This window comes from Mercenaria mercenaria, chromosome 19 (genome assembly GCF_021730395.1).
Source record: "Mercenaria mercenaria strain notata chromosome 19, MADL_Memer_1, whole genome shotgun sequence".
Lineage (NCBI taxonomy): Eukaryota > Metazoa > Mollusca > Bivalvia > Venerida > Veneridae > Mercenaria > Mercenaria mercenaria.
Window position 1 is genome coordinate 46,443,133 of NC_069379.1, and position 14,436 is coordinate 46,457,568.

Here is a 14,436-nt window from a genome sequence, read left to right on the forward strand (position 1 = left end):
CGTAACTTTGCATACGGATTCTAAAGTCAGATCACCACAGTAAACAAATGTGTAATATCAATTTCAATCCATAAATCACAAATTTCTATGTCGAAAACGTGGAAAACAGAATCAAACTGCGTGTCAGTTTATCAAAATGAACAAGTCTGTTCCATACACGAGGCCTGAACTTGACCAGGAAGAAATAAACTATACATAACAGAAATAAATTATAGGGGCAGAAATAACCTTTTCGTAACATACAAAATGTCATATGTAACAAAGGTTTTAAGAAACATCTATCTTATAGAAAAGAAACACGTTCTTCTTTAAGGAAGAAATAAAGGGATATAACGGAATAAACTATACGTAATACACACTTTAGGAAGACATACATCTTTCAGGAAATAAACGAACTACACGTTACTCACATTTTTAAGAAAATAAATAAACTTTAGGGAAAATACTCAATCTGCAACATACATCATTAAAGAAAGAAATAAACTATGGCTGTCACAGAAGTGACGAGTAATTATACCCACACAATACTGACTTGTCACAGAAGTAATGTCAAATGTCAAAGTCGAACTATATTTGATGCTGTTACACCTGTGTAATAAAATTGATTTAAATTGATCAACACTGCAAAACAGTTCTACTGTTCTGAGTCAATGTGACCTTGACCTTCGACCAACTGGCTTCGAAATCAATAGAGGTGATCTGCTTGTCATAATAAACCTCCGTATTAAGGCTCGTGATTCTATGCCCAAGCGTTTTCAGGCTAACTTCCTGAAATAGTATAACTGTACCGGGTTACTCTGAAGTTGACCTTTGACCTACTAATTTCAAAATCAATAGGGGCCATCTGCTGGTCATGTCCAACTTCTCTTTTAATATTTATAAATCTACGCCGAAGCGTTCTTGTGTTATCATCCGGAAACTGTGACCTTGGCCTTTGACCTACTGACCTCAAAATCGATAAGGTCATGACCTACCTTCCTATCAATTTTCATGATCCTAGGCCGAAGCATCTGGAAACGGTGTAACTGTTTGGGGTCACTGTAGCGTTTACTTATGACCTTAAAATCAATAGGGGCCATCTGCTTGTCATGAACAACCTCCTTATTAACTTTCATGATCCTATGCCTAAGTATTCTTAAGTGATCATCCGGAAACAGTTTAACTGTTCCGGGTCCTTGTGACATTGACTTTTGACCTACTGACCTCAGTGTCAAACTTGACCTATATTTAATGATGTTACACCTGTATTTAATGATGTTACACCTGTGTACTACAATTTATGATTTTGGCCCAAGCATTCTCACGATATTATCAGGAAACCGTTTAATAGTTCCGGGTCATTGTGACATTCAGCTTATAATACTGACCTCAAAGTCAGACTTGACATATATTTTATGATGTAACATCTATGTCCCAAATGTTATGGCTCTGGCCCAAGCGTCTCAAGTTATCATCAGGAAACCGTATAACTGTTCCGGGTCATTGTGACCTTTGACCTTTCACCTACTGACCTCAAATTCGAACTTGACCTGTATTTTATGTTGTTTCACCTGTGTACCGGAAAATATTCTGTCAAAACGTCATGAGTTTTTGTCCGAAAACCATTAAAACAGACCGACCGACCGACAGACTGACCGACCGACAAGCTCATTCCTATATACCCCTAAAACTTACGTTTGTGGCGGTAAAATTATATGTAAAATATATCTTTAAGGCAACAAAATCTACGTAACGTACATCTTTAACGCAAAAAAATCTCAAAACGTAACATACGTCTTTAAGTAAAGAAAGACACTACACCTGAAGTACATCTTGAAGAAATACTCAGTACGTAACATATATCTTACAGGAAAGAAATGAACTATAAGAAACCTATATTTTACGGAAACGAATAAATTATGTACGTAAAATGCATCTTTAACGAAAAACAAGAGCTCGTAGAACACGAAAAGCACCCTTGATGCATTCTGTAACTGCACAAGAAATAGAAATCATTTGGTCAGTGTGCACTGGACGTTAGATGTACTAACCTCAAATCAATGATAAAAGTGGGTCATCTACCAGTCATCAGTGACCTCCGTATCAAATGTAATCTTTGACCAAAGCATTCTATAGTAATTTCCTAAAAGAAGTTCTACTGTTCCGGGTCATTGTGAACTTGACCTTTGACCTACTGATCTTAAAATCAATAAAAATCATCTGCTAGTCATGGTTATGACCTATAAAGTGTCATGATCTCAGACCTAAGCGCTTTTAAATAATCGTCCCGAAACGGTTTGACTGTTTCGGATCACTGTGATCTTGACCTTTGACTTACTGATCTCAAAATCAATAGAGGTCATCTGCTTGGTCATGTCCAAACTCCCTGTTATGTTTCGTGATCCTAGGTCCAAGCGTTCTCAAGTTATTATCCGAAAATGGTTTAACTGTTCCGGGTCACTGTGACCTTTACCTTTGACCTTCTAATCTCAAAATGATCCTACGCCTAAGTGTTCGTGAGTAATCATCCGGAAACTGATTGGTCTACGGACCAACAGACAGACCGTCAGACCGGCCGATGGTCTGACATCAGCAAAACAATATACCCATCATTATAAGTTAGATAGTTAACGGCTGGTATTATCATGCCCGAGGGAATCTCAGGGAATGTAATTTGGGTAGCATACGAGACTCGGAGAGACGAGTTTGCTGCCAGATTCCGTTCCCCGAGATTCTCCCCAGCATGATGATACTCGCCGGTAACACACGCGTGTGTAGTGTGTTACTGATTTGTCGCATGATTAAACTGAATACATTTTTAAATATCTTAAATTTAAAATATTTAAAAATATTTTCACTCTATTGAGTTTCCCTTAGAAAGCATAAGCACGAGCTAGACAGTAGGAAATCATCCATTCGCTGCCAAATGGGATTCTCTTCTTATTTCACTTAGGTTAGCAACGGAAACATGCGTGAAATCAGCCAATCACAGCCGAATGGGGTTAACATTTAATCTTGTCCGTATTTTATTATTTTTAATTTATGTAAAGGCTGGTAGCCATTTCGTTTTTCTTTTCTTTTTTGTTTTGAATAGGTACTTATTTGAAATGTTTTAAGTAGCTCTAAATAAATGTTCTTAAAGTAATATGTGTTTGTTTGGATTGTGCGTTATCTTTTAGAGTAGCCTATACACACATATAAAAGAATCCTATGATGTGTTTTATTAAAAACACCTATGACTTTAAAACTGTGAGCGACACCTGTGTGCAACAGAATTTAAAGCACGGAAAACCGTTGCGATACCAGAATTTAGCAAAACACAGAACTTCAAAGGAAAATGCTGCAGTCATGCAATAATCAGTACATACCATACAACTTTAGGAAATGAATTTATAAATTCTACTTAATGTAATACTTTCAATTCGTGACACTTGTGCATTAAAACAAAAATGACAAAGGCGAGCAATTCGTTTTGCAAAATCACAGTAATGTATTAATTCAGATTAAGGAGTATACCTGGGGAAAATTGTTTATACTAATTTGTTTTAGCTCGATTGTGATGAAAGCTTAAGTTTATTTCAACTACTCCCGAGGCCGCTTCCTTGAAATATCAGTACTGGTGTCTTACGAGAAGTCATGGTCGTGACCCCAATGGGGCTCGAACCCATGACAACCGAGTTGAGCGGTCGACACTTTAACAACTAGACCACCGCTCCCCTTTTATCAATTATCAAAAGGACGATATCACGGGTGGTAAACGCGCAATCCAATTCCCGCTGGGAATACGCTTAAAATGGGTTGCGCAACGTCCGGTGCTGGTGTTGCGCGTAAAAAAAGACGAAAATGAGGTCTGTGAAGTTATGATTTTGCTTAGTATGAGACAAGAATGAATTTTCTTGAAAAAAGCAAAATGCTATTCGACACAAATATGATAATACATCATATGTGTAAAATATCTGGTTTGTAAGTTATGATTCGGCTCTATTATCACAAAAACTCAGGGGACAAGAAGCGTGAAAAAAAGTATGAAATCAACAAAGATGGACGTTTCTGACCTCATATGCCTAATCTGAGGACATTTGATGCTTTTTATGATAACTCAACTGTTATAAAGTAACGAATATCAAAATTATTTGCTTCAAATCCTGCTTACGGGGACATAATTGACAAAAAAATAATCGGGAATGGGGTTGCGCACCGGGAATGGAGTTGCTCGTATACATCATAATGTATATAATGTATACACGCAACTCCATTCCCGGGGCGCAACCCCATTCCCGATTATTTTTTTGCCAATATTTCCCCCAAAAGCAACATTTCATTCAAGTGTATGTAATATTCATGACTGTTTTACACGTGTGTGATCATTAGAAGCGTCACATTTCCAGAAAGAAGGCACAAGAGTTAGAAAATTGGCATTTTTCATGATTTCATGCTTTTTTGACAGTTCGAGCCAGCAGTGTTTTCATGATAACAGAGCTGATTCTTAAATTAATAAGTTGGTATTTCACACATATGATCTTTATTCATTTTTGTGTCGAATAGCATTTTGCTTTTTTCGAAAACACTCGTAAATGTGTCATTATTTACAAAAACAAAAACCCACCTACCTCGATTTTGTATATTGATGCGCAACACCAGCACCGGAAGTCGCGCAACTCATTTTTAGCGTATTTCCGGTGGGAATTGGATTGCGCGTTTACCACCAGTGGATATACACGAATTTTATTTCAGTTTTAATCAAATTGTTTCACATCGCTTTTCTAAGCATCAGGTGTTTCATTAAGAAATGTTGAGTGTTTTTTTCGGTGTTCATGCAAAATGAACGACAGAATAGGATCGCCAAATCCGTAACGATTTGTGTTTAAATTGCCGATCATTTATTGTCGTTCATTTCGCATGAACTCCGAAAAAAAAATTCATTTCGTATATATTTACATTCTATTTCCTTTCCATTTATAAACAAGTTTATGGAATAGAATGTACACATTTTGTTGCATTTAACATCAAAATCAGCGTCCCGGTCATGTTGTTTACCAGACGAAACAACTGTGACGTCATCTAAGGAATGTTCTCCCTGACTATACGCGGACGTCGTCAAAACAGGGACCCATTATCACTATAGGTACTTTGACGCCTTTCCTTTTGCTATTCATACAAAATGAACGTCATAATTTTCAATGGAAAAGAATGGAGTGAATGTATATACAGTTATGTTTCATCAACTTACACCGCTCTGATCCGTGTTCTCCGATCAATTTTACTTTTCCAATCGCTTACATCCGCCATCGGTCAGGAATGTTGATTGCAGACTATATTTCTTTTGCACGTGGAAGGTATATCCTCGCCTGTAATAAATAATACAATATTCAAACTTTCAAATAACATACACATTTGAAACAAATTTGTACAAATCATTCAAGATAATTATGTCATTTGTTACGAAATCAAGCGTTTTTATACCAAAATATGAAAGTTGCCGCAGAAACATTTTTGTAAAAGCATGTTCATTTTACAATGTCGGACGAAAACCATAATTATCATTGTATTTGACATTTTATGAATATTCAATCAATTATAAAAGCAACGAAAAGGAATTAAATGTTTCTTCACACTTGATCATATTCATATCTTAGGAAGATTGCTTATTTGCTTTTAAATATTCGAGGGTAGTTAAAAAATACGTAAACTGATTCCGTAACGTCAAAACCAGCCGATAAAGAATCTAAAATATCATGCCCACAAACATTGTCATTTTGATATCATATAGTTTCTCTGCTACGGATGTATCAAATCTGAAATGGTTACCATGCAGTATATCAATGATATGATCATGTATTTAACCCTACCTACACTTCTATATTTATATAATGAACTTGTCCATCTTTCAATTTGAGCAGTACCATTAACTGTTAAAAGGGGTGCTTACCAAGAAGTAACTAAACTGTAAACAGTGCAGATCATTATCAGACTGCACGGATGTGCAAGTTGATCATGATCTGCACTGGTCGAAAAGGCAGAATCAATCGTGTTCAGCACGGTAAAGGTTAAGTAAAGGACGCCAGACAGTGTATCTATACGTAGAATAAGAATATTCATTTTCAATAAGATATTAAGAACAGACATTTAACAGAAATATGTATGCTTATCAAGTAATTAACGTCAATGCTAATGAATAACTTAGCTATCTTTTAAGTTAGGTCAGTAAATTTTCTGGTTTTCTAAAATGTTTCTGTATGAGTGTTCTCAAGTTCTTGTGCTATTTAATGTATTTCTGATACCTTTTTTTTTTATTCTTTTGTGACATCAATTTTATGTAATACCACTTTTTACAACCTATACAAAAATCTTATTTAAAATAAAATCCAAAACGACCCAAACGCGGCAAGAGACATTATTAATATTAATTACTTAAATATCATAAAAATGTAATCACGGTATCGATGCAGTTTTCTTTTGCAAAAGATATATAATTGTTTTTGCAGTTAATGATGCTTTTAGATTTAAGAAGTCAAAAGCGCAATCTTTTGTACCATATGGTGTTATTCTGTTTTAACAATTACAGTCGCAAGCGGACATATCACTGGTTATAACGGTACCAGTTATACTAAATGGAACATAAAGAGAACAAAAATGTATTTTAATACGTATTTATTGATCAACCCTCGTATTATAGATATACATGCCATATTTATAATATAAATAGCATAGCTTTACACATAATGTGTAGTGTTGCTAAATTACTTATAGAGGGCTCAACTGACAAATTATTATGTAATAAACAATGAACAAATATATGTCTTTGCAAACCTGTATTATGAGTCGCACGGGCATCTATGTGTATTCTTAAAATGGAGCAGGTCTAGTGCCACCTTTTTTAAAACAAGTGGCTCTGATGACCCTAGATCACTTACCTCGTTACACTGCTTACTTGAACAGTTTTGTAAGATGGTTATTAAAGGAAAAGTATCTGTGAAATTAGTTTGCAATATTGCCAGTGTTTTTTGACGAAGATATTTCAGAAGTTACTACTAAATAAATACTAGCAGGTAATGTGTGTATGTGTGCTGTGTATGTGGGCGGTTGGGAATGAGTAACAGACTAGGTAATGATGACATAGGATTCTACGAGAATACATTTATCTACAATATCAAACAAGAACATTTTTGAAGTTTCAACAATGTACATTTTGGAAGATGTGGCGACCCCCTCTGGCGTCCGCGTAATTTTGCGGAACGAAATGATATGTACAATCGTCGTAAAGGGTCAGCAAAGAAATAACTATGTAAAATTGTTTTAAAATCGGGCCAGCAGTTTCCGAAAAGGTGATGTTTTCAAGGTTCCAGTATATACATATAGAACAAGAGTTGCAGACTGTCACAAAATACGCCCGTCATCGAATTTGGCCTAATTCAAGGGCAATAATCCAGGAGTGCTTGTGGCGATTTGGCTGATTATAGAATTTGGCCTAGATGTTTTGCCCACAAACATTGTCAGCAAGTTTGGTGAAGATAGGATGAAAACTGTTGGATTTAGAGGACGGACAATGCTAAAATTTGCAGATTTTAAGTAATTCAAGGGTCATAACTCAAGAGTGTCTGGTACGATTTTGCTGGTTATCAAACATGGCCGAGATATTATGTCCACATTGTCATTGTCACCAAGTTTGGTGAAGATCGGGTGAAAACTGCTTTAGAGAGCGGACATGCTTTTGGACGCAGACCGCCCGCCCGCCGCCCGCCACGGTTGCTCACATAATACATCCCGCTCTTTCAGAGACAGACGTATAAAAAGTGACCACATCCTCTGATGGCCATTATTTTAACAATCTCCATAAAGGGACTCAACGGCACATTTATGTAAAGTACTTTAAAAATTGGACCCGCTGTTACCGACAAGAAGATTTTTAAAGTTTCCATTATCAACGTATAGAGAAAAGTTACCATTCCCGCTGGCGGCCATGTGTTTTGATAAATCCAGTTAAAATGAACAATCTTGGTAGAGCGTCACATAATGACCATTTGTATGAAATCCTTTCAAAATCAGGGACAGTTGCTTTTAAAGATAGCACTACATGTATCCGGGTCAAGTTTTCCGTCTATTTCAATTTCCTATTTGTTGCTTTTATTAGTTTTATACCTGTTCCGTTTGTTTATCTGTGTTAGATGAGTAATCGTTCTTGAACTCATTCAGGTATATCTCACTCCCGCGATTTGCCTGAGTTTTTGTAACCTGGGTAGTTTTTTTCTACACAGTCTTTGCTAACCACGAAACTTGTCACATGATTTGGTCATTTAGTTTGTTGGTCGTAATGCTACATATATCTTTGTGGCAGGGTTCTGCGATACTTCAGGTTCGCTTCTATTTGTCTTTCATAATTTCTTGTATATAATGTTCACAAATGAGCTATGCATTAAATTCAAGATGGCCGCCTTGTTGAATTAATAATGTATTGGTGATTGGTGCAGTCACATGTTCATCTCTATGTTCACACTAGATTTGCTAATTTACAGTAACCAGGTTCACAGCCAGCACGTTTGATGTGTGTGATAGAGGGGCGACTTTGAGCAGTGTCAGTGCGTTGTGTGTATTGGTCTTGGTACAACCAGTTAGCCTGATCCACAATTAGTAGGTGAAATTACATTGTATCATTGTTTTATATTTGTATATATTTTGTAACTGTTGAATAGTCTTGATCACAAAGTGTTTTATATACCTTTTATTTTAGTGACTAGGCCGCTGATCACAGTATACATGTAGGATATTTTTTGTTGTAATTGTATTACCCGTAAGAATATTTGACTAGTATATATGCTGTGTTTATAACTATAGGTACACATGTATTTGAAGCTCTTTAGTTATGAATGTACGTTTTGTTACAGGGCTTCTTATTTGAATACATCTCAACCAAAGTACAGATCATTTGTTGCAGTTCTTAGAACCCGTACCGCTGAATGCAAGCTGGAGCCCGGTGACTTTTTACTAAATAAGTAATACCTTATAAGTTCACCTGGGCACATACATACATTTAGGATTAGCGATCTTTTTTGTTTGTTTGTTTGTTTGTTTTTGACGAATCGGAATAATATGAAAAAAGCTTGGTAGACAGTCACACAAGAAACATTTGTATAGAAATGTCAAAACTGGACTAGCAGTTTAGGAGAAGGTGTGGTTGAAGATTTTTCTATATTTAGCTCTGCTGTGGCAGTGCCTATATGCAACTAAGAGGAACCGTTTGAACAATCACCAAAGCAACATCCAGACTAAGTTTCATAAATTTCTACCACACAGTTTCAGAGATGTTGTTAGAGTAAAAATGTGTACGGATAGCCAGACTAACAAACGACAGCCGATTAGTTATCAAGAAAATAATAATAAAACTAGCGTCGGACGAAATCTGAAGTTTGATGGAGAACAATCAAGTGGTCCAAGAAAGAGGCTAAGTGTTCCCTATAGATAAAAGAAGGGAGGATCTGATGACAATACATCATGAGGTTCGTTTAAAGCTATTTTTAATTTAAAAGGTCCACGTGCCGCTATTCCAGCAATTCGGAATATGATTGAATAATAAAGCTATATACATTAAGTAACAAGAGTGCCAGAATGTCACAATATACGCCCGTCACAGCAAATTTCTTTACTCTAGCTGCTGTATTGCAAATGAATTTTAATTTTGTGGTTGTTTAGTAATCATTGTAAGTATTTTGTTTTCCTAAGTCCACAAAAAAATTCTTTACCAGGTAGAGAGACCTTAAAATACACCTAAAATTTGAAAGTAACATCTATGTTTTACCACAGAAAAGTGGTCTTGGTTTTTCCCTATTGTCAATTATAAAAAAGTTACAATATAAGAATTATTTATAGTAACCACAAAGGGAAGTTAATCTTTAAAAAAAAAAAAAAAAAATTGTAAGTCCACACAAAAATCTTTACCAGGTAGAGATTGGTCAAAATACATCTCAAAATGGGGTGTAGCATGCATGTTGTACTACAGAAAAGTGGTCTCGATTTTTCCCTACGACTAGTAATGAAGAAGTTACAATATAAGCTATTTATAGTAATAACAAAGGGAAGTAATTCTAAAGAAAGGAACTGTGCCTGACACTTCCTCTCATGATGGTGTATAATTGTGCCAAGTTACATCAAAATGCCTCCATGCATGAAGAAGAAATGCTTACGACAAAGTCATTCTTGTATCTGACCTTTGGCCTCTAAGTGTGACCTTGACCTTAGACCTAGGGACCTGGTTCTTGCGCCTGACATTCCGCCTCATGGTGGTGAACATTTGTGTCAAGTTATATCAAAATCCCTCTATGCATGAAGAAAGAATGCTCCGGACAAGGTTTTCATTCTTGTATCCTTTGACCTCTAAGTGTGACCTTGACCTTAGACCGAGGGACCTAATTCTTGCGCATGACACTCCGCCTCATGGTGGTGAACATTTGTGACAAGTTATATCAAAATCCCTCTATGCATGAAGAAGAAGTGCTCCGGACAAAGTCAGGGCACTAGACAACTTTTGGGGACAGGTACCCATACCATCAGGAAGGGGAATTTTTCGACATTTTAAGACGAAAAGGAGAAGTTTAATTAAGCCATGTATTAGACTAGCTCCTAGACTATGATATATCTTTTTTACATTTTATGATTAAATGTAGTGAACTGAGCCAGTCTATATTCTATGTCCATTATCACCATTAAAAATCAGTTAGGTAAACAGATTTATGATCAGCAGCATAACACTTGACCACTAGCATGATGTACCAAATTATCCACGGGTAATCTAATAGCCATAGGTGTCAATCATCCCTCTGAGAGCATTTCGGATCGTACTAGACTGATAATTTCAACATTATCTCTAAAATAGACTGGCTTTTGTCACTATGAAATTAAATTCATAAAAAGTGAAAACTGTAGAAATATATAATTATCAGTCTAGTGGCTAGTCTAGCCATGTATATGTAACTACTTTTCACACTTATTAATACAGTGTTTTCAATCATTCCTAACTGATGTGACTATATTGCAACAGTAATCTTCCTTAGAGGCACCATATAATATTAAAAGAAAGAGTTCATATCTATTTGTGTCAAACAACCTATCATCAGGGGAATTTTCTTCTGAGAAAGGGGAAAAAGACATATTATTTTAGGAGGGGAATGGTACCCATATTCGGCCCCAAAAATGGCCAAACGAGTGCCCTGAAAGTTTTCATTCTTGTATCCTTTGACCTCTAAGTGTGACCTTGACCTTAGACCTAGGGACCTGGTTCTTGCGCATGACACTCCGTCTCATGATTGTGAACAACTGTGCCAAGTTTCATCAAAATCCCTCAATGCATGTAGAAGACATGCTCCATACAAAGTCTGTGGACGCCCGCCCGCCCGCCAGGGGCGTTCCCATAATACGTCCCGTTTTTCAAACGGGCGTATAAAAAGTAGTCGTTAACCTACACTTCTACACTTAGTTCTAGTCGTCTGTAAAAGGTACCAAGTGCCTTTTATTCGAACGAATTTGGGAAAGAACCTTAAAGTGGTGCTACCGACCATTAGTGGTCCCTATGAGGGGCTGAGTTCCCTGCTTACTCAAATGTGGTTGGGGACCTTATAATGATCTGACGAAGATCAATTCAGTGGTTTAAGAGAAGAAGTCGTTTAAAGGTGTCCCGAAAGAAAACTTGAGATAGGACCTTTTCAGGATTCTACAAACCAAGTTTGCTGTAATTCCGACCAGAAGTTGGAGAAGATGTTAACGTTTTTTTTTTTTGTTTTTTTTTTTTTGGTGGGGGGGGGGGGGGTGGGGTTAACGTCGCACCGACACAATTATAGGTCATATGGCGACTTTCCAGCTTTGATGGTGTAGGAAGAACCACCGACCTTCCGCAAGTTAACTGGATGGCTTCCTCACATAAAGAATTCAAAGCCCTGAGTGAGGCTCGAACCCACATCGATGAGGGGCAAGTGATTTGAAGTCAGCGACCTTAACTACTCGGCCGCGGAGGCCCCATTAGAGTGTATCATTTACAACATAAATAGTGTCAATCCGAGATACCAATGAAGGCACCTTTTAAACGGCACGACTAGGTAAGAAAACATTATTAAAATATTATATTTGTAAACAACCAGTATTATATTGTCTACTTAACATTAACAAATTAACAGTTCGAAGAGCCCTAACTGCTGAAGAAGTTCAGTACATGCACAATATACTATAATTGTCGTTCAAGCCAGCAAAGATTCATTGCGTTTTTAAACTTTATCTACCTACAATTTCGCAACAAAAATTCAGATATGAATTATTTAAACTTTGTTTTATATCGCAAATCATGATGTCAAAGAAATATTTATCTTTTTTAATGACAACCGGTGACATATTTAAGTGTATGACAGCAAAATCCTGTTGATTTACACAGTGTTGATACTTCCAAAATAGAGGGCTTAATTCAACAAATACCGGTGCACAGTTATGAACCTCGTATCTTCTGACGTTAGTGGGGAGGAACAACTGTTCACTTTTGTAACAAATTGATCAATAACCGAGATAAAGTGAAAGCACACCAGAACTTTAACCAACTTGTGGACGCGGGAGCAGTCGCGAGCAGGAAATTCGAGTCCTCGGTATACTTCAAATACTCGAACTAATAAATTCTGTCTACATCTGTATGAAAATTAAACCCATGTTTATTTACTATACAGTTCGCCAAAGTTGCTCTGTCAATGGAATTGCTCAATTTGTTCAAATCTCTCCATTCTATTCTACAGTGTCATCTGTATTGTGCTTATTATATAACACACTGTCTGTATATGTGTGACATGCTTTTTATGTTGTTTAGTCATTCGCTACTGTGAGGAAGTTGCTGACCAGTTATTTAAAAATCTGACAATCTGACTGGGGGTGGGGGGGTGGGGGGTACAGTTTTTTTACCACCATTTCCTAAGCATACACTTTTCAAATTTGTGTGTGTGCGCGCGCGCGTGTGTGTGTGTGTGTGTGTGTTGTTGTTGTTGTTTTGTAGATCTATTGCAGATTTTATTTTCCTTTCTTATGGAGTTTTAGGCAGCAGTGTCTAGATCAACAGCTTCAACATATATTTTAACACTTGTAGCATGCTCAACCAGTTTTATTTAAAATTGTGTGCCTTGTTTTTTCGGAAATTATTGTTGTCAAAAAATACAATACAATACAATACAAATTTTAATTATTGTCGGTATGGCAAAACAAATCAGCAATTATAGCTGTGAATAGCTATTTACCGACTTATTATTAGATCTATTCATTCAAAAAATGAATACAAATAAGGAGCTATGCTTTCAGAGCATCCGTAAATTGATTTCTTACATCACTGACATAAAAAAGTGCAGTTTTGCAACTTTTTTTTCTTTAAAAAAAAAATAGAAAAAAAATGTGGGGTAGGTCGGGATACCGGAAACAAACATTTATTTACGCCTTTTAATACATATTTTTCTCTTCTAACGCTTTTACTAGATCTACTCTGTTTAATTTGTTTTAATTGTTGTACAGTCGGTTCAAAAGCTCTTTTAAGGTTATGTTTTGTAATGTTGTCTTCTTGTCGTTTAAAAACAAAACTTATTGTATTGTATTAATGGAACGCGATAATTTTATTTTAACGGTACTTGGTTAAATCCAAAAACAGGTAAAGCAGGTTTATTTTCGGATAAATGGTTTTAATTTGTATGTTGTAGTATTCTTAACTCTAAATATGAGGCAACAATCCATCCAGATTTGTAGTCAAGTGGTTAGTGTGTTCGACTTCTATTCTTTTTATGTTTGTATGGGGTAGGTTCGAGCCCTTCATTTTTTAAAATGATTTTACTTATTCTATTTTAGCAGGTCTTTTTATATCGTCTTTGTATTTATTTTTTCTTTCATTCTTGCAAGAGTTTCTTTATTCATTTTGCAATGTTAATAGATTTAATATCTATTTTAATGTTAGATCTTCTGAAAAATATCAATAAGTAATCAGTATAAGTGCACGAGAAAATCCTGATAAAATAGTTTCACCTGTATTCTTCTCCAGGTAAAAACATGTTAGAAAATTTAAAAAAAAAAGCTTGCCCTGTATTCGAACCAGCACCGTAAGATTGCAAATCATACGTATTAACCACTACACCACGCCACTACTTACATAGGTTTTACAATATAAGATATTTGTCATGTAATGTGTCCACCTGATTCCCTATTTCATTGTTATGGGTTGATCCGGTATTAGTAAATAAAGGCCACAGTTATCGCGTTTTGTTAATATATAAAATATTATATATATTTAGAAAACTGGAAAATGGGTCAGCCGTTGTTTAAAGAGTTAATCTCTGCATTATATGATTAACAACAAATATCGTATATATGAAAATAGATTTACTCAAGCCGCTCGCATACACTAAACTGACTCAACACCGCATGCGCAATATCGATGTATTACGTACGACATACAAAGCA